The sequence below is a fragment of the Rhinolophus sinicus genome, chromosome 2 (assembly GCF_057876585.1).
Source record: "Rhinolophus sinicus isolate RSI-liver-muscle chromosome 2, RSI-T2T, whole genome shotgun sequence".
In the NCBI taxonomy this organism is placed as follows: Eukaryota; Metazoa; Chordata; class Mammalia; order Chiroptera; family Rhinolophidae; genus Rhinolophus; species Rhinolophus sinicus.
Genome location: NC_142502.1, coordinates 6,718,478 through 6,741,107, shown reverse-complemented (window position 1 = coordinate 6,741,107; position 22,630 = coordinate 6,718,478). Strand labels below are relative to the sequence as shown.

Below are 22,630 nucleotides of genomic sequence, written 5' to 3'. Positions count from 1 at the left end.
CAGGCTTGTTCCACAAAGCACAGCAAATGCACTGCTGACACATAAGGTGGATGCTGGTTTGGGGTTTTGTCCAGATTTGAAAATTCTGCTTTTTTTTGTTTTCTTTTTATTTTTTGACATTCAATATTATTTTCTGTTAATTTCAGGGGTATAGCATAGTGGTTAGACATTTATATAATTTAAGAAGTGATCCCCCTGACTAGTCTAGTACCATCTGACACTATACATAGTTATTACCATATTATTGACTATATTACCTATGCTTTACTTTACATCCCTGTGACTATTTTGTTACTACCAATCTGTACTTCTTAATCCCTTCACCTTTTTCACTGTTCTCCCAACACCCTCTCATCTATCACCCCGATAAATCTAGTACCCACCTGACACTATACATATTATTACAATATTATTGACTATATTCCTTATGCTATACCCTACATCCCCATGACCACTGTGTAACAACCAATTTGTACTTCTTAATCCCTTCTCCTTTTTTTAATCGTACCCCAGTTCCCCTCCCATCTGGCAACCAACAAAATGTTTTCTGTATCTATGAGTTTGTGTCTGTTTTGTTTGTTTATTTTGCTCTTTAGATTCCACATATAAGTAAAATCACAATGCATCTGTCTTTCTCTGTCTGACTTACTCCACTCAGCACAATACCCTCCAGATCCATCTATGCTGCCACACATGGCCAGAACCCATTCCCTTCTATGGCTGAACAATATTCCATTGTATGAATGTACCACCTCCTCTTTATCCATTCTTCCATCGACAGACACTCAGGCTGCCTCCACATCTTGGTCATTGTAAACAATACTGCAATGAACATATGGATGCACATGTCCCCTCAAAGTAGAGTTTGGGTTTCTTCAGATAACCACCCAGAAGTGGGATTACTAGGTCTGTCTCTTGTTATAGCCTTTGTTTTAAAGTCTACTTTGTCTGGTATAAGTATTGTGATCCCAGCTTTTTTGTTTGTTTGTTTCCATTTTCATGAAATATCTTTTTCCAACTCTTTACTTTCCATCTGTGTGTGCCTTTCAATCTGAAGTGAGTTTCTTATATGCAGCATATGTAAGGGTTTTGTTTTCTTATCCATTCAGCCCTCCTAAGTCTTTTTATTGGAACATTTAACCCATTTACATTGAGAGTTGTTGATAGATATGTAGCTATTGCCGTTTTATTATTTTTATTTTCATCTCTTTCTGTTTCTTTCTTTCTTTTTGTCTTAAAGAAGTCCCTCTAACATTCCTGTAATACTGGTTTGGTGGTGATGAATGCCTTTAGCTTTTTCTTATCTGGGAAACTCTTTATCTGTCCTTTGATTTTAAATGATAGCCTTGCTGGGCACAGTAATCTTGTTGTAGGTCCTTGCTTTTCATCACGTTGAATATTTCATGCAATCCCTTCTGGCCTGCAAAGTTTCTGTTGAGAAATCAGCTGAAAATCTTCTGGGAGCTCCCTTAAAAGTTACTAGTTGCCTTTCTCTTGCTGCTTTTAAAATTGTCTCTTTGCCTTTCACCTTTGGCATTTTAATTATGATGTGTCTTGGTGTGGGCCTGTTTGGGTTCATCCTATTTGGGACTTTCTGCATTTTCTGGGCTTGTACATCTATTTCCTTCACCAGGTTAGGGAAGTTTTCAGTCATTATTTCTTCAAATAGTTTTTCAATCCCTTGCTTTCTCTCTTCTCCTTCTGACACCACTATGATATGAATGTTGTTACACTTGACATTGTCCCAGAGGTCTCTTAAACTATCCTTATTTTGTTTTTTAAGAATTCAATTAGATATTTATTGAACAAATGCAAAATAAATGAACTAGGGGATGTTTTAACCTGAAGATGCAATAAACAGCTTCAAATATTCAGAGGATTATCCCCCAAAAAATGAAAGACTTATTCAGTATTTCTCCAAAAGGCAGAACTTGTCCTGAGGGATAGATAGGAGCCACCAACAGGCTGCAGGATAGTTGCACAAACTTTATCCCTTATCTTGGTAGCTTCTTTCCCAATATAACGCATTCCATATGTACGTTCCTTTCTTCTGAAAGGAAATATGACAACTTAATACTCCTCATGAACGTCCCTAATAAGTCGTATTTTCATGGCAAGCCCTCCACCGCCCGCAATGGATGTACTCACACCATCAGAAAAAAGTCTAAAGTTAACAAACTCGTTTACCAAGGAAACGATTGTTTTGCTGCTCAGCTGTATTTCAGCATGCTGGATTAGTGCTCTCAGGAGGTGAGGAAAAAAGAGAATATCCTCCAAAGAAGGTGAGTCAGAATGCCCCACCATTCAGATACTGCCCCTAGGGACAGCCCCCTCACACCCCAGATGAATCACTACAATTATCCATCAGTGGTAGGGGTTTGGAGTGTGCTGTGTGCCTGGGCAAGAAAGACAGCTGACAGTTGAGGTGCTACTTGGAGCAGGAGGGCCACATTCACGAGCCATGAGGAAATACAAGCTGACGTAATACTGATGGGCTCCATCCAAATCGTCAATTACAAAATGAGGATTCTTTCAACAACTATTCAGCATGATGTTTAAGGACAAAATATACATAATGTACTTATATTATATATGTATTTTATCACATACTCAGTAAGGAATGCTGAGGTGCTTAATCCACCCAATAAACTGAAAATAAGAATTTGACATTTCTCTTTTTGTCAGTATACAGGATGCTGAAGGTGGGTCTTGGACTCAGAATGGTAAGTCAATTTTTGAGGAAATAACCAGTCAGTCTGGCTAACTGCTATTAATTGGGGATTGGTGGAACTGTGACAGGCTCTGATGAAGGAATAAACCTGTGAAAGGAAACATCCAGGACCCCTGCAACTGGCTCTTTGGGCATAAGAATTCTGTGGTAGAGTCAGCTTGCTATCCTTGCTCTAATATAACTTTCACAGACTCTTCCACAGGGAACCCATTAAAGCTGAGAAATTGTTGGTGATGACTGAGGTGTAAGCTTGAGAGGCCAGGGCAAATGCTTACCTCCTTGCTGTATCTCTCAGCACTTCCATGGGTGGCTGGACTGTCTCAGGCCATTGGTGAGCTTTGATGGCCATATAGAGTCCAGGGAAATCTCTCTTCCAGATTTGCTGTTTGACTGACCAAATTCCCCCCAGCACAATTTGCAGATTTTATAGCAGGTGGTATTGTTTTCCAAAGATGATTTGCATTGTTCATGTCATTATGGAGCAGATACAAAGCGAGAAGCTGACCACACACTGGGGCTGTGGCAACTCCTTCGGGAGCCTCAAGGCTCCTGGCTCTTGCACTGATCCATTGACTTTTTAAAACTAAAAGCAATTTCTGCCATCATGACATCTTCCCAGGCATCTTCCCAGGCTGTTGTAGTTGTGCCTTGATTGCTATTGGCATATCAGTGGGTGAGACTGACCCTCAGGCTGATAGGCTATGGCATTTGGCCATGTCAACAGTTTAGGGGCTGCTGTGTGGAGAGCTTACCTCACTGAGTGGGATTCACTCCCGTGGGTTCTGGTGCCACTTGAGACTACTCGTTTTGTATGACCCTTGTGGGGCTAATTGAGCCGTGCTCTGCTATGGTCTGAAGCCAACCTCCAAGTGTATTGGTTCTAGGGCCTCTTGGGAGGGGATCTGGTGCAGGCCCAGGTCACCCACATCTTGTGACTGACCAGGACTACCTGGTAGGGGCTACCAAGTGATCCGAGGTTGTTTGCTGCCTGCGCTGATCTGAAGGTACGTGGGAGAGGCCATGCTGTGAACCAAGGATGTCTGCCACCAGTACTGGGCCAGGGAGAGCTCTGCAAAAAGCCAGGACACCCTGAGGCCTGCTGCCACCTACCGGCTCCCTTAAGGTTCAGCCAGTGATAAAGCCTCATGTGGTATGCAGATGTGTGAGGCAGGGTCTCAGGGAGTCACTAGAGTGAGAAGAGTTGTGATCTTGGTAGATTCTGGTTTGGTGCCAGTGCTGAGCCTGGAGCTACTCAGCAAAAGTCTCAGAGCACACAGAGGCCAGTTGCTGTCAGTCCTCTGATAGTTTTCCAAGATAGAGTGCAATGTGGGGGGCGGGGGGGCTGGCTGCTCTTGGAGAAAGTGCCTCTCGTGTTGGGGGAATTGGGTGGGGCGTGGTCTCAGCAGAGCTCATCAGGTCAATCAGATGCAGATTTTGCCGTAAGCGTAGGGGGAGGGCTCAACACAGAAAAGATGGCAGCCACCTGCTGCCTGTCGGCTGCATGGGACCCCACACAGGGAAAACGGTGACTGTCGTCTGGCCCTTGAGCTGAAACTACACACACCAGTGTGTCCCCCGCACGCTTCTGACACCTCCCGAGTCATCGTCCCTCCGTGGGAGCCAAGGGTGAGTGCCTGCGAGTGAGTGAGACTGTGCAAGGGCTTTTTAAGAGGATGTCTGGGTTTCCCGCCGCCTTCTGTCCCAACCGGATGGTCGGAATCCCCACTATTTTTCACAGCCAGATGTTGTGGGAGCCCTTGTTTCCAGCACCAGTCCCCTGGGCTGGGGAGGCGGGTCTGGGGATGGGGTCCCTCGGTCCTCTGGGGGGAACCTCCATAGCTGAGGTATTCCTCCTGATTCTCAACCACCACACAGAGGTTTGGGGCCAGACTGTTTTGCGTCTCTGTCCCTCTTACCAGTCTCGATGTGGCTTCTTCTTTATATTGTTGGTTATAAAACTTCTGTTCAGCTACTCTTCAGATGGTTCTCCAGGTTAATTGTTCTATAATTTAGTTGTAATCTTAACGTGTTCACAGAAGGAAGCAGGCAGTGTTTATCTACTCTGCCATCTTGAATCTCTCTAATTCTACAATTCTACTTTTTAAAGAATGCCAGTCCTCACCTTTCAACCCTGAAGTGTCCTTCCCTTGACCCATTTGTGAGGAAAAAGATTCTCTATGCATATAGGTCAAGTGTAAGTGGTGCAGGCAGGCGTGTTCTCATTCTGCTGTCTTTTTGTCCTAGATATTTCTTTCTGGGGACAGAGTGCCTCTTTAGGATGGTGTTGGGTACATGCCAATGCAAGAGAAACAGGCAAACCATCTTCCTCATGGGCAAAGGGGTCCTGACTATGGTGGGAAAATGCCACACAAGGGAGGTAACCTGTTGATAGATCTGCCCATTAAAATACCAGAAATTTAATCCACTTTTCTTTCTTCTTTTTCTTCTGTTGACTAGTTCTTGGGTATAATAGCCTGGGTTGAAGAGTACTGACATGTGGAGTCCTTTTTCCTCTGGCAGCTGCAGCTTCTTGCTTTCTTAAAAAAGTGAGAAGCAGGGTGCCCATCGGGACCCACCAGCCCCTGCTGCACTTTGGCCTGGCTCATAGCGGTGCTCTTCTCAGCGGTGGCAAGATGGGAGGAACTCTGCCTGTGTCTGCTAAGTGAGTGGGTTCAGACTATAGAACCAAGAGTTTAGGGGTGCATTTCTGGCACAAAGTTTGATTTACAAAGCGCATTCATGCAGTTATACCCACTGACTATGCAATAGGAGAAAACAAAATGAATGAGAACTGGATTACATTTTTGGTTCTACAGGGAGTCCTCACTTCACATCCTCGATAGGTTCTGCAACTTTAAGTGAAATGACATATAATGAAGCCAATTTTACCATAAGCTAATTGATATAAACCAGAGTTACATTCCTATAGCATCTCATCAAAGTGATAATGAAACAACGTTGAACAAAACGACATTATTTTAGGACCTGCTATACTGGCCTAAAGGCCAAGGGTAGGCGGCAGTGAACAGAGATCTCAGGTTCTGAGGTAACAACCCCTCACAGGCTGGAAATGCCAGACTCCTGGAAAACTGGGGTGCATTCTGTAGCCATCTTGGATAACAGAAAGGATTTACAGAGAGAGGAGGCCATAATGATGGCCACACATGGTACACATGCGTGTGGCCATGAATTTGGAGATGCTTTTCAGTTCTTTGCTCAGGAGTGCTCTCCTTTTTAAAGATTTTTATTAAAATATAGCTAACATACAATATTATATTAGTTTCAGGTGTACATCATAGTTATTCAACAGTACCCTCCTGGCACTCTACAGAGTTATTACCACATCATTGATTATATTCCCTGTGCTAAAGAAGTGATCACCATGATAAGTCCTGCAACCCTTTGATACTGTACTACACTATCTCAATATTATTGTCTATATTTCTATGCTGTACATTACATCCCCAAGACTTATTTGTTTTATATCTAGAACTTTGAACCTCTTATTCTTCTTTATCTTTCACCTCCTTTTTAATTTTTCCATTAGAGTTGACATTCAATATTTTTTTAAATTAGTTTCAGGTGTAAGCACAGTGGTCAAACATCTACACAACCTAGGAAATGAACCCCCCGACTAGTACCCACCTGGCACAATACATAGTTATTACCACATTATTTATTATATTCCCTATACTTTACATCTCCATGACTATTTTGTAGCTACCAATTTGTATTTCTTAACTCCGTCACCATTTTTACCCTGCCCAAAATTCCCTTCCCATCTGTCACCCCAATACACCTAGTACCCATCTGACACCATACATAGTTATTACAATATTATTGACTATAATATTCTTTATACTCTACCTTACATCCCTATGACTACTGTGTAACAACAAATTTGTACTTTTTAATCCCTTCCCTTTTTGACCTGTCCCCAACCCATCTGGCAACCATCAAAATGTTCTCTGTAACTGTGAGTTTGTTTCTGTTTTATTTATTTATTTATTTTGTTCTTTAGATTCCCCTTATAAGTGAAATAATATGACATTTGTCTTTTGCTATCTGACTTATTACACTCAGCAAAACACCCTCTAGGTCCATCCATGTTGTGGCAGATGGCAAAATTTTGTTTTTCTTTTTTTCACAGCTGAGTAATATTCCATTGTATATGTGTACCACCTCTTCTTTGTCCACTCATCCCTTCAGGGACACCCAGGCTGCCTTAATATCTTGGCTATTGTAAATAATGCTTTAATGAACACGTGGACGCACACGTCCCCTCTAAGTAGCATTTTGGATTTGTTTGGATAAACACCCAGAAGTGGGACTTACTGGGTCCTTCTTTGTCTCTTGTTATAGTCTTTGTTTTAAAGTCTGTTTTGTTTGATAGACGTATTGCTACCCCAGGTTTTTTGTTTGTTTTTTTCCATTTTCATGAAATGTCTTTTTCCATTTCTTTACTTTCAGTCTGTGTGTGTCTTTCGATTTGAAGTGAATCTCTTGTAAGCAGCATATGTAAGGGTCTTGTTTTTTTATTCATTCATCGCCCCTATCTTTTGATTGGAGCATTTAATCCATTTACATTGAAAGTAATTGTTGATAGGTATGTAGTTTTTGCCATTTTATTCATATTTTTAATTTTTTTTCATCTTAAAGAAGTTCCTCTAAGCTTCCCTGTAATACTGGTTTGGTGGTGATGAACTGCTTTAGTTTTTCTTGACTGGGAAGCTTTTTTATCTGTCCTTTGATTCTAAATGATAGCTTTGCTGGGTAGAGTAATCTTGGTTGTAGGTCCTTACTTTTCATCATGTTGAATGTTTTGTGCCAATTCCTTCTGGTCTGCAAAGTTTCTGTTGAGAAATCAGCTGATAGTTTTATGGGATTTCCCTTGTAGTTAACTATAACTGCTTTTCTCTTGCTGTTTTTTAAGATTCTCTCTTTGTTTTTAACCTTTGGCATTTTAATTATGATGTGCCTTGGTGTGAGCCCATTTGGGTTCATCTTGTTTCGGACTCTCTGCACTTCCTGGGCTTGTATATCTATTTCCTTTACCAGGTTAGGAAAGTTTTCTGTCATTATTTCTTCAAATATATTTTCAATTCCTTGCTCTCTCTCTTCTCCTTCCGGTACCCCTATAATGCAAATGTTGGTATGCTTAAGTTGTCCCAGAGGCTCCTGAAACTCCAGGAGCTCTCTAGATGCAGGGATATTTTCCAAATAAAAATGAAAAATCATTAATAAAATAGAGGAAAATAAATAATCCCAACCAGCAAAAAGATAAGACAATGTCAAGTAACTTCTGCTTCCAGGAAAATGGGGTAGATATACTTTTCCTTATTTTTCCCATTGACTACAACACTCTGGATACTGTATATAAAATAATCATAAGACAACTGAACAGCGGAAACAAGACAAACTGGCCAGGCACCCCAAAGAGTGACATAGTGGGGGTTTTCTTCCTGCCTCACAGAACCAGGCTCAGTGCTGGGGAAGTGACAAGCCAGAAATACCAGTGGTGCAGACAGCAAAAGCCCCAACAAAAGCCTGTTTCCTCTAGAATCCCAGGAATAAGTTGGAGCTTTTCAGTGATTCCAATGGACATCTCTTTCCTTTTAAGTTTTTTGGTCAGTCTCTTGTTAGCCTCAAAGTATCATTATCTCGTATCTGAAAAGAACCCCAGAACTCCATAAACCGTAACATTGCTTTAAAAATATTTGTCTGCAAACACTGCAAACAGTCTGCAGTATGATTTAGTCATCTGAACAAGTGTGCTGAGCACCATGGATGTTATTTCCCAGTTGGGAACAATCAGCAAGGACCCGCTGTCACCTAGGCTAACCTTTGTCAAATGTATGCATCCTGAAACGAGATCTTCAACACATAGCCACTCAACCTTGGAGGCTGCCAGCTTTACTTCCTGACATTTCTAATTAGTGGAAAAATTCCATCTTATATAACTCTAGTGCTTGTCCCTGTGCAATCTCTACCTACTGGCCTGGTTCTCCCCTCCAGAACTCCCAGAATAAGGCTCCTTCCTCTCTAGGGTAACATCTATCACATGTTGAAGACTTAGTAGCATCGCCATGGCTGACTTGGGGAGACTGTGGCAGGTTTCTCGTAGGAGTTAAACATGACCATCTATGGCTTTGGTCTTAGCACCATGACCTCCACCTTCAGACTCTTCTCTGACTCTAAGCATCAATGGCCAAATCCAGAGGAGGACAGGCAGAGTGCCGCTGCCTGTGGCAGAGAGCATGATGGGAGTAGGGGAGGAAAGAAGGAAGCTCACATCTGCTAAGCATGTGCTGTGGTCCAGGCCACCTGTGAGGAGCTGTTTCTCCATGATCCACAGAACGTCCTGTGGGGGTAGATATAGTGCTCCCATTTCACAGATGAGTTCACTGAGGATCAGAGCATGTTAGGGGCTTCCTGTGCACCAGCCAGTTAAGGATAAGTCAGACCCTGAGGGAAGGGTTCCCTGAACTTCCCCTGCTTCCTGTCATTCACCGGAAGTGCCATGGGGGTGTGTGAATTAAAAAGTGACTACGGTCATAAAACCTGCCCCCTCTCCCAGGGACCCAGAGGTACTCCTGAGTGCCTCTTACTAAGAAATTTTATGAACTCCCACACTCTGAATTTAACTCACTGATACGGTCCATTTTGAGATACCAGGTCTCCATGCTGCGAGCAAGAAGGCACCAGGTGAGAGGCAAGAAGAGTGTCGCTTGCCAAGGAGAAATGCTGTTGAAATCCACAGGGAATGATTGACAAAAGCGATCAGATAAGGAGAAGCTGAGATCGTTTACAGCACTTGATTTACCTTGTCATTCTATACTTTTCCATCGACTCGCTGGCACAGGAGCAAAAGCCACAGCACGGCTGCCAGAAATCCATCCTCCTTGGGTGACAAACTTGACTGTGTCTGCAGCAAAGCCCCACAGGCATTGAGCAACTGGAGGGGAGAAACTGCAGAGAGCGGGGGACGTAGCGAAGGAGCTGCCTTACAATTTGGATCTGGCCTCGTGCCCTCGTCACTGCACCTGTGGCAGGTGCTCACCTATTCAGAAGTGTGACAAGAGGCTGGTCCCATCCAGTGCTGCCTGATCATTTAATCCATGTAATCGGATGAGGCATTTTGATTAATGCCGGAAGTATTTCTTAATTTTTTATCAGGTTCCTTTGTAGTGTAAGTAAATATCATCACTCTCTTCTGGCAGCACCGAGGGAGGCCAGCTGTGCCCAGACTAACTTTCTCAGCTCCCCCCACCGGAGGACAGGGAGTGGTTCAGGTGGGCTGTTAGAACTATGAATCCTACCCAATGACAAGCCAGGCACCAGGATGACAGGGCAGAAGCAGGCAACCCATCAGCAAAGCAGGGGAGGTTCTGCAGCCACGTATTACGGCAGGGTGATGTTAGCAGTAAATACCTGACACACTGAAAAGGCACGACACAACCTCAGATACTGCCCCTCAGGTTAGTTGAAGTTTACCTGACACAAGGATGCCTGAAAGCAGATTGCCTTCCTTCCGTTGTACCAAACCAGTCCAGATGATAAGTTTGAATTTTATTTTAAGGAAAGAACTTCTCATACAGTGTGGAGGGAGGACCATTCTAATACACACACGATCTGACAATTAAATTCACACACATGGTGTAACAATGTTGCTAAACTTTTTTGATATCACAGGGATTATTCATCACAAATTTGTATCAACTGGACAAACAGTTAACCAAATTTACTGTTTGGAAGTGCTGAAAAGGCTGCATGATAAAGTTAGACGACCTGAACTTTTTACCAACAATTCATGGCTGTTGCATCACGACAATGCACCAGCTCACACGGCACTGTCTGTGAGGGAGTTTTTAGCCAGTAAACCAATAACTGTACTGGAACACTCTCCCTACTCACCTGATCTGGCCCCCAATTATTTCTTTCTTTACCCGAAGATAAAGGAAATACTGAAAGGAAGACATTTTGATGACAGTCAGGACATCAAGGGTAATACGACGACAGCTCTGATGGCCCTTCCAGAAAAAGAGCTCCAAAACTGCTTTGAAAGTTACATGAGGTGCTGGCATTAGTGCATAGCTTCCCAAGTGGAGGACTTCGGAGGTGACCATAGTGATACTCAGCAATGAGGTGTGTAGCACTTCCTCTAGGATGAGTTTGTAAACTTAATGGTCCACATGAGTATTCCACACTCATTTGAAGTAGCCAATCTTGTAGAATTAGGTTGAGAGTTACAAGACCACAATAGTTTTGGGGAGAGATGGCATATCTTATTAGGAAGTGTTGAATGAAACCACAACAAACCTTGAGAATAAGAAAAATAAAAAACATAGGATCTGTTGACGTTTGTTGAAGAACTTAAATATTTTGATGGCACTCACACTTTTCCTGAATCCATTTGCCTAACTGTTTCACAATGGTAGATTCTGAAAGTGTAAATGGCTTATTTCAAAGCACTTTAACATTCCAGCATTTCCCAAATTTTATTCACAACATTTTCAAAATTTCTCTGTGTATTTTTTACTTTGCTATTTTGTGTTCTTGCTAATCTCGCAGTCTTATGTTCACTGTACTCTCCAAAAAAATTCTACAAATTCATAGATCTAATGTGATGATTTTATCGCAAAATCAGTGAGTGACTTTTACAAAATGCTGTATCTTTATGTGAGATCATGCACCTAACCCAGGGGCCATAAGTAAGAGCTCAGTAAGGGTTTATTGACTGACTGGCTGGCTGGCTGACTAAGTAAAAAAGATGAATTCCAAAGAACTCAAACACAAAGCCACCCCATTGGAAAGCTCCTCATATCCGTGGGTCTCCTTATTTCCAGCCCAGTGCCCTCTGCATGACCATGGTGCTCTTCCTTTCAGATACACTTTTGTTTTAAAACACAACCTGAAATTTACACAAGAATGTGTAAATGAAAAAAAAGATTTTGAGAAAAAGGTCTTTACAGAAACATTTATGCAAGTGAAAGCACAGGACTCTTATGCTATGCGGTGAGACAGAGCCTCAGGTGGTCCCTCGGTGCCCTTCTCATCTTTGATAGCAATAGAGCCGTTAACTTTCAGATGAGCATGTGGCCATCCAGCTGCTCTTTCAGCTAAGTGTGGCCCTGTGACTAAATCTGGCCAATGAGATCAATTGGAAAGCATCACGTGCCAGCTTCTGAAAACCTTTCTTAAAAGACAACTTGCGTATTCCTTTTGCCACTTTCTTCTTTGTCTCCTCTTGCTTTCTCTGCCTGCAGCATTCTGATGCCCTTGTCTCCAATGTGAACCATGAAATTAAAGGTTAGGGATACCTGACCTGTGAACCAGAAGGAGACAAACAAGTTCCCTGAGGCGCCATGGCACAGAGCCTACGCCAGGTTCTGGGCTGGAACCTTCAGGCTGTTCCATGAGACAGTAACTAATGCCAACTGAATCCACAGTTATTTTGGATCAGTTTTACCTTGCAGCAGAACTAAATCTTAACTCCTATCACTTAGAAAATTCCAAATGACTCAGCTACTCATTTACCATGTAAATACCAATTTATCAGCCCATGGTGTGAATGGCTGTTTGAGGGGGGGAAATATCAAATCAGGTATCAGAATAATTCATTATAAAGTTTGGGCAATAAAACCAACTTCCACTGGATTTTAAAGTTATATATGTGGTTCACTGAGCCCCAAATTAGGGATCTAAAGGCCTGTAGCCAGTTTTGTTGCTGAAAGGACCGTGTATACAATGGAACAAGTACCGGAGTAGACAAGAACCTGTACTTTGTCCTGGATGGGCTATAACTTGCCCTGTCACTTTAAACTAGTCAGAGAATGAACTAAAACTGTAGGGTCCCTTTAAACATCGTAAATTAAGGACTTAGTAACTTGCTAGGTGGCAAATCCAAGTCGTTTATGTCATGCCCAGACCAAGACTCTCATGATGCTTCTTCTGCTCTAGATCTATCATTATAGTGTCTCAAACTTCCCCTTTAGTATACGTCAGAGCCCAGCTGGTTTGTGTGACCAACAGCTACCTACATCCTCTTCATTTCCTTGGATTACCACCCTCATTAATTAATTGAAAAAATTACCAAGCGTGTCACTGACACAATTCCTCCAGAAACTTCATTTTCCTAAGAAAGACAAATTCAAGTAGAAAGAAGACTAAGAAAAGACTTGCAGTCTTCTGGTTGACATGAGAGATGATGGCAAATGATCAAAGTGTTTTGTTTACATTTGGGAATTCCTCAAGATCAAATATCATAGTGTAGGTTCCTTTGATGCAGGAATAGAAAGAACAGGCAGCCTAAGGTCATAGTTTTCATAGGATGTGAAGTAAATGAGAGGACTGACAAGTCATGTCCATTTACCCAGAGCAAAGCAAGAAAGGAATACACAGTGAAGAAAAGAGTGTACAACTAAGAATTAAAAAAAAGATTTTTACCTCTTTTTTTATATTAATTTTGGAGGGTGAAATAATTTTTGAGGAAAGAATTAATGTGTGATAAAAGCAAGTGTGGAAATGAACAAGAACTACCCAAATAAGAAACAGCTACGGTATTTATTCAGAGTTTGCTGTAGCAAGGGAGTCAGCCTTCATTGTTTGCATTTGGCAGAGACACAAAGGTGGGCAGAGGAGGGGAGAGCTCCTCAGTGAAGAAAGGGGCGGCTCCAGGGGTGACCTGATGGAGGTCGTTGGCTTGGGGAAGCTGGAGGTAGCTGACTGGAGGTGGGGTATCATGTGATTGGTTAGGGGTGCACTTTCTCTGATTGGTCCTGAGTTGGAAGCAGGGACAAAAATTAGGGATGCTGTCAGTTATTAATCAAGTCCTGGCCATTCTGGATTGATTGCTACAGGGCTTTTTATTTGGCTTTCTGGACTGATTGCTACAGTCAGAGTTCTGTCTTCATATATGTGCTGGCCATTTGTCTGTCTGTCTATTCATTCTCTCACATGCTAGCCATTTGTTAGAATAAGCTTTAGCTACCATATGCAAAGAAGCCAAAACAGCAGTGGCTGGGGAGACAAAATAGTGTTACGGGGGAAACAGTCACAGGAAATGATAACATATGCTATTATGTTTGAGGGTGTGGTCTTCAGGTCTCATCAGACAAAATAAAGAGCTCAGAGAAGAGAGAATTTGCATGGAGGAAACTCTCCCTTAGACTTCAGGTCTCTGAGATTGTAATAATGCAATTAGCAATCAAATTTACCTGGTTAATTAGAGAAAAGCAGCTCCATCAATGTAAAGGGAGAAGTCTGGTAAGGGTGTGTATTCTGGAAAATTATCTGTTTTTCCTTCAAATATTATTTATGCCCCATTCTCTCAACTGGAATCTTTTTATAAATAAGTTTATGCTTTTCATCCTTTTCTCCATTTTTTTTTAACATTTTGTCTATGTTTTTCCATCTCTTAATTTCTCTGTGATGAAGTTTATGTTATATTCTCAGATGCATCTCCAACTCATTAATTTTCTCTTCTGCTGTGTTTAGCCTGTAGTTGAACTTGTCTATGGCATTTTATTTTAATGGCTGAATTTCTATTTGAAGCCTTTTCCTTGCTCTCTTTAACAAAATTTTGTATTTTTGCATTACACATTCAGATACTTCCTTTATGCTGTCAAATTTTTAAAACATACTCATTTAAAATATTTTTCAGATTCTCTCATTTCTGTATTTCTGGGGTGGATTATCTCTGACCCTTAGTTTTATTTTGGGAGCTCAGTTTCAGCTGCTCATCACATACAGGCTTGGATCCATGCCTGCTCTTCCTTGGGCATGAAACCTCAGTGCCAAGGGGTTCATGACACTCCGTGGGCTCAAGTCATGTTGAAACTTACGAGGCACCCCTCTGATTTCCATTTCCTGCTATGACTCTAGTGCCTAGTTATACCCTTTCTCGCTTCTGAGCTCGGGTCTCTATCTAACAGTGATTCTACCCAGCATTCCTTGTGCGAGGACCAGTGAGATTTGCTGTCTGCCATATTGATCAGTGTCAACTAATATTTAGGATGTGCCTATTGTATGTTCGCTGTGGCAAGGTGCTGAGGGTGAGAAATCACAAGGCACAGCCTTTTTCCTCAGGAAACTTAGAGTCCAGAGGGCCAGGCAGACCAAAGAAACAGCATTTGTAATAAAATACAAGAAGTTCAAAGCTGTAAGTATCACGAGGTTCTGTAGAAGCTCCAGGAGCCGGGGACATCTGGCTGAGGCTTTCGGGGAAAGGTGGGGGTCAGTGAAGAGAATGCATGTTTTCTAAACAAAGCGTCTATTGGAAAAGATGAATGTGACAGGGCATTTTTGTGGGGAAAACATTTTTAGTTGTATTTTATTTTTCAAATCTGTGGATAGGCCCAACAAGCACAGTTAGACACGAAAGTCCCGGCCGACCTGCTTCCCACAGTCTAGGATTTTCACAAGCTTCACGTTTCTTTCAGCACCATTCAAACAACTATTAAAAGAGCCTCCCAGAAGATGAATTTTATTGCTGGGGTATGTATTTTTCCCTGGAAGACTTTGAGTCATTCCCAGCTGCCATGGTACACATTTATGAAGATTTGCTCTTCCCAAAGACTTAGCAAGCTTTATTCTGTTCTTGTTGTTTTAAATATTAAAAAGTGCTTATTGTCCACATATTTTTGGTAAAATATAAAAATTATTATTTATATCAAGATAAATAATTTGGGACAATTTAAAAATAAGAGCTCAACAGAAGGAAGATATTGAAACAGTATCTGCAGAACTGTCGGGTGTGTGGGCTGGATATTTCCTGGTTGAAAATCTAGTCCAATCTAGTTGAAAACAGGGTCCCTCAACCCAGCTGCAGCCAGGTCTCTACCCACTAGATGCCAGTAATATCCCTGCTCCCTGAGTTATGACAAAATGTCCCAGACATTGCTGAATGTCCCCAGATGAGAACTACTGGTGCAGACCCTTTATTTCAGAGATGAGAAATGGAGGCTCAGCGAGGTCTGTGATGGGCCTCAGATTACTACGCCTTCACCATGAGTTAGATAAATGGCATGCCAAATGGAAAGTCTGTATGGTGTGATGGGACATGGAATGGCAGCACTGGCTCTTCAGGAAATTTGTGGCGTGACCTTGAGTGGGTCACTTGTGCCATTGGTTCCGTCAACCATGAGACAAAGCAGCTGGATCACAAGCTAGTTCGAGAAGTCCCTGGTATATCATCCTGCATTGGTTGCTGCTCTTCTCCGCTCTTTTCACAGAAACTGCAACAAAATCTCCTGGCCAGTATTAGTTAACCACGTGGTTTTATCGACGCCAGAGCCTTGGGCTCAGACCCTAAAATAATGTAGGTTCTGTTGCAAACCTTAGGCTCAGCAAGCTTGTCCTGGTGGGGTTGTCTCCAATTGATTTCAGAACCAACGATACTCATGGAGCCGATTGTAAGCAACGAAAATGTTCCTCCCAAACTCACACTTTCTTTTTGGGAAAGCATCTGTTTCTCCTTCCATCTCCTTTACTTGTGAAATAACAAATGCCTTGAACCAGCCCCAGAGGATATTGGTACATTTGATCCTTTTCCATGGTACTGGGGACTGGGTGACCATATGCTTGCCAGATAGTAAATAAATCTGTACACAGCTGCTTTGGTTTGTTGGATAATTGGGTATAATCTATGCAAAGTTAAAGTTCACTTCATGAAAACATTTGGTTTTATCTGGCGTCCTTTCTTCTGATTGGTGCATTCAGACACCTAGGGGGAAAACCCAGATAATTCACATTTTTGAAACCCTGCGGTGCTGTCATTCTCCTCTTATTCACCATGTAGATAAATAAGTAAAAGAGACAGCAAACGGTGAGTGAAACCAGACTCCAGAATGTTCTTCCTCAGGGACTGTACCACTGTGAACTCGCCCTCCCTACCTAGCTGGCAGGAAGCGCATTCCCTTACAGGTTGCTCAGGCTCGCTTGGCAGGCCTGGCTTGGATTCTGACACTGCAGCGCTGTTGTCATTGAGGCCACCAGATTTTGTGGTTGGCAAAGATCACCTGAGCCAGCAAACGACCAGTGACATTCCATCTCCACTCCAATTTATGTCAGTGTGCCAGTGACGAAATTCACAAGTGTTTCTCAGCACTCCCGAGGATCCATCTGACAGGGCAAATCCTCCCGCCAGCCCCAGCCAGTGCCAGTGGTCACAGCGAGTGCTTCTCCTTGCCCTTTGTTGAAGTGACCTCCAGCTGCGGGAGATAGCTCAGGAATGCTGCTGACGCCATCCGGGGCTCAGCACCCTACCGGCTTACGCTCCGCTCTGCCAGTAAGAGGAACTGTGCCTCCGTGTTGTCAGATGTCCTCATTGCCCCCAGATGATGAATTTGTTGCTGGCTTTGTGCAAAACCCAGAAATATCCATAGTCAATTTGAAGGATGGAGGGTGGAAACAAATCAGGTGAATGCTGCATGGTCAGGTCTGCTGGAGGCCCCACAGCACACCCGTCCCTTTCCCCTGGTTCACTCCATCTTCTGCATTGCACCCAGAATCGTGCTGTGATGGAGCCCGATGGGGACAGGGACACAGGCCTGTTTCCTGGCCCGCTGTCATGTGCAGTGCAGTGTCTAAGATGGCAGCATGGGACCGCAGTGAGGGCCCTGATGGAAGTGAATGTAAACATCTGGGTTCCAGCCACGCTCTGACGGTTGTGAGCTTGGGTGAGTAGCTCAGCAGCTGGGGCCTCGTTTCCCCACAGCTCTCCCGAACTGTGGTTTCCCACTGCTTTTGAGGGTTGTGCAAACTCACAGCACTGAGCATTTCCTCCTGAGAATCTGGCCAGCAGAGGCAGTCATTTGGCTTCTGAAAACCTGGTTAGCTCTGACAGGCATAGGTTCCCAAGGTTGTGATCCAGCTGCTTTGTCTCATGGCTGACGGAACCAATGGCACAAGTGACCCACTCAAGGTCATGTCACAAATTTCCTGAAAAGCCAGTGCTGCCATTCCATGTCCCATCACACCATACAGACTTTCCATTTGGCATGCCATTTCTCTAACTCATGGTGAAGGCGTAGTGTAGAAATAGGAATATACTTTGTTCTAAAAGCTTCTTGGTGCATTAAGATTTAAAAGATGCAAACTTTTTGGCAAGATGATGTGTTTTCCAGGGCCTCATAGGCAGGACCCCTGTGAATGTAATTCTGTGAGGATGATGGGACCCGACTGCCATCTCTTTGATACTCTGGAATTCTCTCTGTGCCTCCATCATGATGGTGTGTCTTGGCTTGGAGAGCACCTGATCCGATCTCACCGAGGTCACTTCAGTACGTGTGGAATGGAGCAGCTGGTCTTCTCTGCCCCGGCAGAGCTGGCAGCAGAAGTCTATAGATGCTGTCTGCTAGAACTTTCTGCAATGACTGAAGTAGTCTGGGTGTGCCCAACATGGTAGCAAGTGGCCACATGTGGCTATGGAGCTTTGAAAATGTGGCAAGAGCGACTGCACTTTAAATTTGATTTCCTTTTAACTAAAGTTACACAGCCATGAGCGGTTAGCGACTACTATATTGGACAGCGTGATTAGAAAAACACCCCACCTGGGCTCCCTGGGGCTGTGGTGGTCAGCTGTGGCAAGTCTGGGGACGTTCACCTAAAACCTCAGGTCCTGTCCTCTGGGCTGTGCAGACTTCAGTCTGGGTGTCTGTTCCCCATTTGGGCTCCAGGTTGCCCCTCACTCGTCTCCCAGTGTACATGCATACACACGATCCCCATCCCGAGGTTGAATTCCATGCATGTCAAAGGAGGGGCAGGCAGGTGGCACCTCTTTGCCCTCCATGCACCCCCACACCCCCAGCCTCTGCCGACATGAGAAGCAGCAGCTCCTGCCTCTGAGGGGTCATGTTTTTTCTACTTCTCCCCCTTTCAAGGCCTCTGCTCCTACCTCCACGTCCTCTCTCGTGTGGGGGCACAGACGGTGGAGCTTATTTTTCTTTGCAGCTCTGCTTTTTCACTTTTACATGGGTGAAGCCACGAGTGAATGAATATTAAATGATACGATGCAGAGATTCTCAAAGTATCCTCCAACAAAGCACTGATTTTGCCCAGACTGGATCCATTTTAGCTGCAGCTAAAACCAGACTCTCTCACCCACCTCTGTGTTAATGACCAGATAACAACATCTCAATTTTAAACTTTTTCTCTAGCAATTTTTCTTCTCAGACTTGACTGCTCCCAATTATCAAGCAGGTAACTAATCAAGTAGCAAATGAGCTAGTTTTATTTTTAAGTTTGAAATACTTTTATTACCAGCTTAAAAAAAACCCAAAAAACTAGCTCAGATTTTTCCACTTCCTGAAAGGAATTTTAATGCAAGCTTGCAAGCCGAGACACTTGAACTCGGCCTTAATAGCAATTCCATTCTTCCAGTCCCTCAGGCCAAAAACCTTGATGTCAATCTTGACCTCTTTCCTCTCGAGCACACAGGCGACCCATGAGCTCCACCTTTACCAAATATGCAGAATTGGACACTTTCACCGTCCTCACTGCCACTGTCCTGTCCAAGCCATCATGGCCTCTCACCAGGGTGAGTGCAAGGCGCCCTCACCTGGCCTCCCTGGTTCCTGGGCCCTTTACAGTCTCTTTCCCATCCAGCAAATAAAGGGATCCCATTCTTTCTCAGTGGCTTTTTCCTACCCTAGAGTAAGTCCTGCAGGCTTTCCCCCTTCCCCACCCCACCCCCACGCACTCTCCCCAACTCACCCGCCCCCATGCATGCAGCGGCCTCTCCCACGCAGAACCCCACCCCTCCTTCAGGACTTCACAGTGCTTACCTTCACAGGGACACCTCAGCTCTTTTATCTGAAGTTACAGCATCTCCTCACCCCCAACACACTGCCCTTGTTTGTATGTTTTTTTAGAATTCGTTCATTAAAGCATACTTTACATAGTTATTGTGTTTATTTTTAATCTCCTGCATTACAGTGTAGGTTTCCAAGGACGTGGGTTTGGGTCCTCATTGCCCAGGGGAAGGTCTAGCCCCTCGCAGGCCCTCATGAATGTTGTAATATCTTCACGAATGAATATTTTCCAGGACCTTATCCACGTTCCGTATTTTGGTATAAAAATTGTCTTACATTGAAATGACGGTCCCTAACATTGATAAATAACTCAACCCTTGGCTTAAGCCACCCTGCCCACCCTGCAAAAACCCTGCAACCTTAGAGGCGGGTTGTCACACTTGTAATTGATAAGAAAGCTTTTTTAAAACAGCTTTTTGAGATGTAAATGGTATACGCTACACTGCACGTATGTTAAGTGTAAAATTTGACATTTTGACATGTATGCACCCACGAAACTGTTACCATAATCAAGATGATGAAAATATCCGACATCGCCCCAAACTTCCTCATATGTCACTTGCAATCATCCCTCTTGGCCTCCCCACCCCTTGCCAAACACAGCTACTGATCTGCTGTCACTATGGATTAGTGAGATTTTCTAGTTTCATATAAAAGAAATCATACATGATGTACTTTTTCCAGCTTAGTTCACTCCACACGATTATTTTGAAAAGCATCTATGGTGTCTATATCAGCAGTTCATTCTTTTTCACTGCTGAGTAGCATTATACATTTACCCACTCATCTGTTGATGGACATTTGGGTTATTTCTAGTTTGGAGCTATTACTAGTAAAGAAGCTATGAACAGTTGTGTACGAGTCTTTGTGTGGACATGTGCTTTCAGCTTTCATTTCTTCTGGGGAAATACTTGAAAGAGGGATGTCTGGATCATCTGGTAGGTAAATGTTTCACCTTTTAAGAAGCAGCCACACTGTTTTCCAAAGTAGTTGTATACTACTTTACATTCCCACCAATAGTGAGCAAGAGTTCCGTTCCTCCACACTGTCTCCAACACTTGGTGTGGTCAGTCTTTTTAATATCAGTATTCAAGTATACCTACTTGTGTGTAGTGTCTCATTGTCTTTTAAATTTGCATTTCTATAAATGCTTTTTGAGGCATAATTGACATATAACAAACTGTACATGATTAAAATGTACAATTTAATCTTGCACATCTTTTTATTTATTTGCCATCCACCTACCTTCTTTTGTGAATTGTTGAAATATTTTGCCCATCTTTTATTGCTTGCTGTCTTGTTGTTGAGTTTTGAGGGTTCTTTGCATATTCTGGATACAAGTCAGCTACGATTTACAAATACTTTCTCCCAGTCTATGGCTTATCTTTTCATTTTCTTAGTATTACCTTTCAAAGAACAGAAATTTTAATTTTTGATAAAGTTGAATTTATCAATTTGCTCTTTTATAGATAGTGATTTTGATGTCATATCTAAGAAATATGCTCAACACAAGATTACAAAGATTTTCTGTTATGATTCTTTTTATAAGTTTTGAAATTTTAGGTTTTGGTCATATATATCTATATACTATGTGAAAATATATACATTGAATGTATGATTCATTTTGAGCTAATTTTTATATCTGGTGTGAGGTATGTATCAAAGTTAATTTCTTGGCATATGAATATATCCAATTGTTCCAACATCATTGGTTGAAAAGGTTGTGTTTCTCCACTGAAATGCCTTTACACTTTTGTCAAAATCAGTGGCTCATATATGCACAGGTCTATTTCTGGGCTTTATACTCTTCCATTGATCTATTTGATTGTATTTATTGCCAATACCACATTGCCTTGATTACTGTAGCTTTATAATAAACATTAAAGTCAAACAGTGTTAGTTTTCCAACTTTGTTATATTTTAGGCCCTTCGCATTCCATATGACTATTAGAATTTGCTTGTAGAATTCTACAGGTAACTTTCTCAGAGATTGTGTTGAATCTGTAGATCAATTTAGCAAGAATTAATATTGTAACAATATTGAGTCTTCTAATGGATGAAGATGATCTATCTCTCTATTTATTTAGGTCTTTAATTTCTCTCATCAGTCTTTTATAAGTTTTCAATACAGAGGATTTGCATGCCTTTTGTCAAATTTTTCCCTAAGTATTTGTATTTGGGGTGCTATTTTTAATGATGGTTAATTTTAATTGTTGATTATTGCTGGTATATAAACATTATTTTGCATATTTATCCTGTATCTTGCAACATTGATAAACTCACTTATTGGCTAGTGAAATTTGATTATGAGGTAACTTTGTGCGAGTTTTTTATGTTTCTTGTGCTCAGAGTTAGATAAGTATCTTGGATCTGTGGGTTTACACTTTTCACCAAATTTAGAACAAATTTATCTACTACTTCTCTAGAATAGTTTTTCTGTTGTCTTCCTCTCTACTCTTCTTCAAGTCCTCAACTATACATATATTAGGTTGTTTGAGGTTATTCCATAGTTTGTTGATGATTTAGTCATTTTTTAAAAGTTCTTTATCTTTTTTTGTATTTTATTTCAGACAGTTTCTATTGCTCTTCAGTGCTCTGCCAAATTCTTGAGGGGGCCTTCCACAGATCTCAGGGATTCTCTCTCCTCTATAGGACTTTATTCTGCAAACTCTAGGCGCTTTGGTCTCCCACGTTCTCACCGCTGTTTATTCAGTCGAGCTCTCTGTACTCAGGGACTCCACTGGGCATCGCCTGGATTCCGGTCCCTGCACCATGGCCTGGGCACTCCCGTGGCAGTAAGCTGGAGTGATCACAGGGCTCCCCTTTTCTGTTTCTAGTCTCTCAGGACTTCTGTTTTTCATTGCCAAGGTCCAGTGCCTTGAAAACTGCTGTTTGATGTATTTTATTTGGTTTTTATGATGGTTTCAGATAGAAGGGTAAGTCTGGTCTCTGTTACTTCAATTTGGTCAGAAGCAGAAGTTGCAAATGAATTAGTTTTTTTTTCTTTTTCTTTTTTTTTAACATAGGTGTATGCACGTGGCTAAGATTTTACATTGCGTGCATTTAATAGATATTTTCTGTGAGTAAT

At 42.4% G+C, this 22,630-nt stretch overlaps 1 pseudogene; it reads right to left on the bottom strand.

Moving 5' to 3' along the window:
• Positions 1-2,728: 2,728 nt before the first annotated feature.
• Positions 2,729-3,337, bottom strand: LOC109456793 (COP9 signalosome complex subunit 8 pseudogene; annotated as a pseudogene).
• Between the last annotated feature and the right edge of the window lie 19,293 nt (positions 3,338-22,630).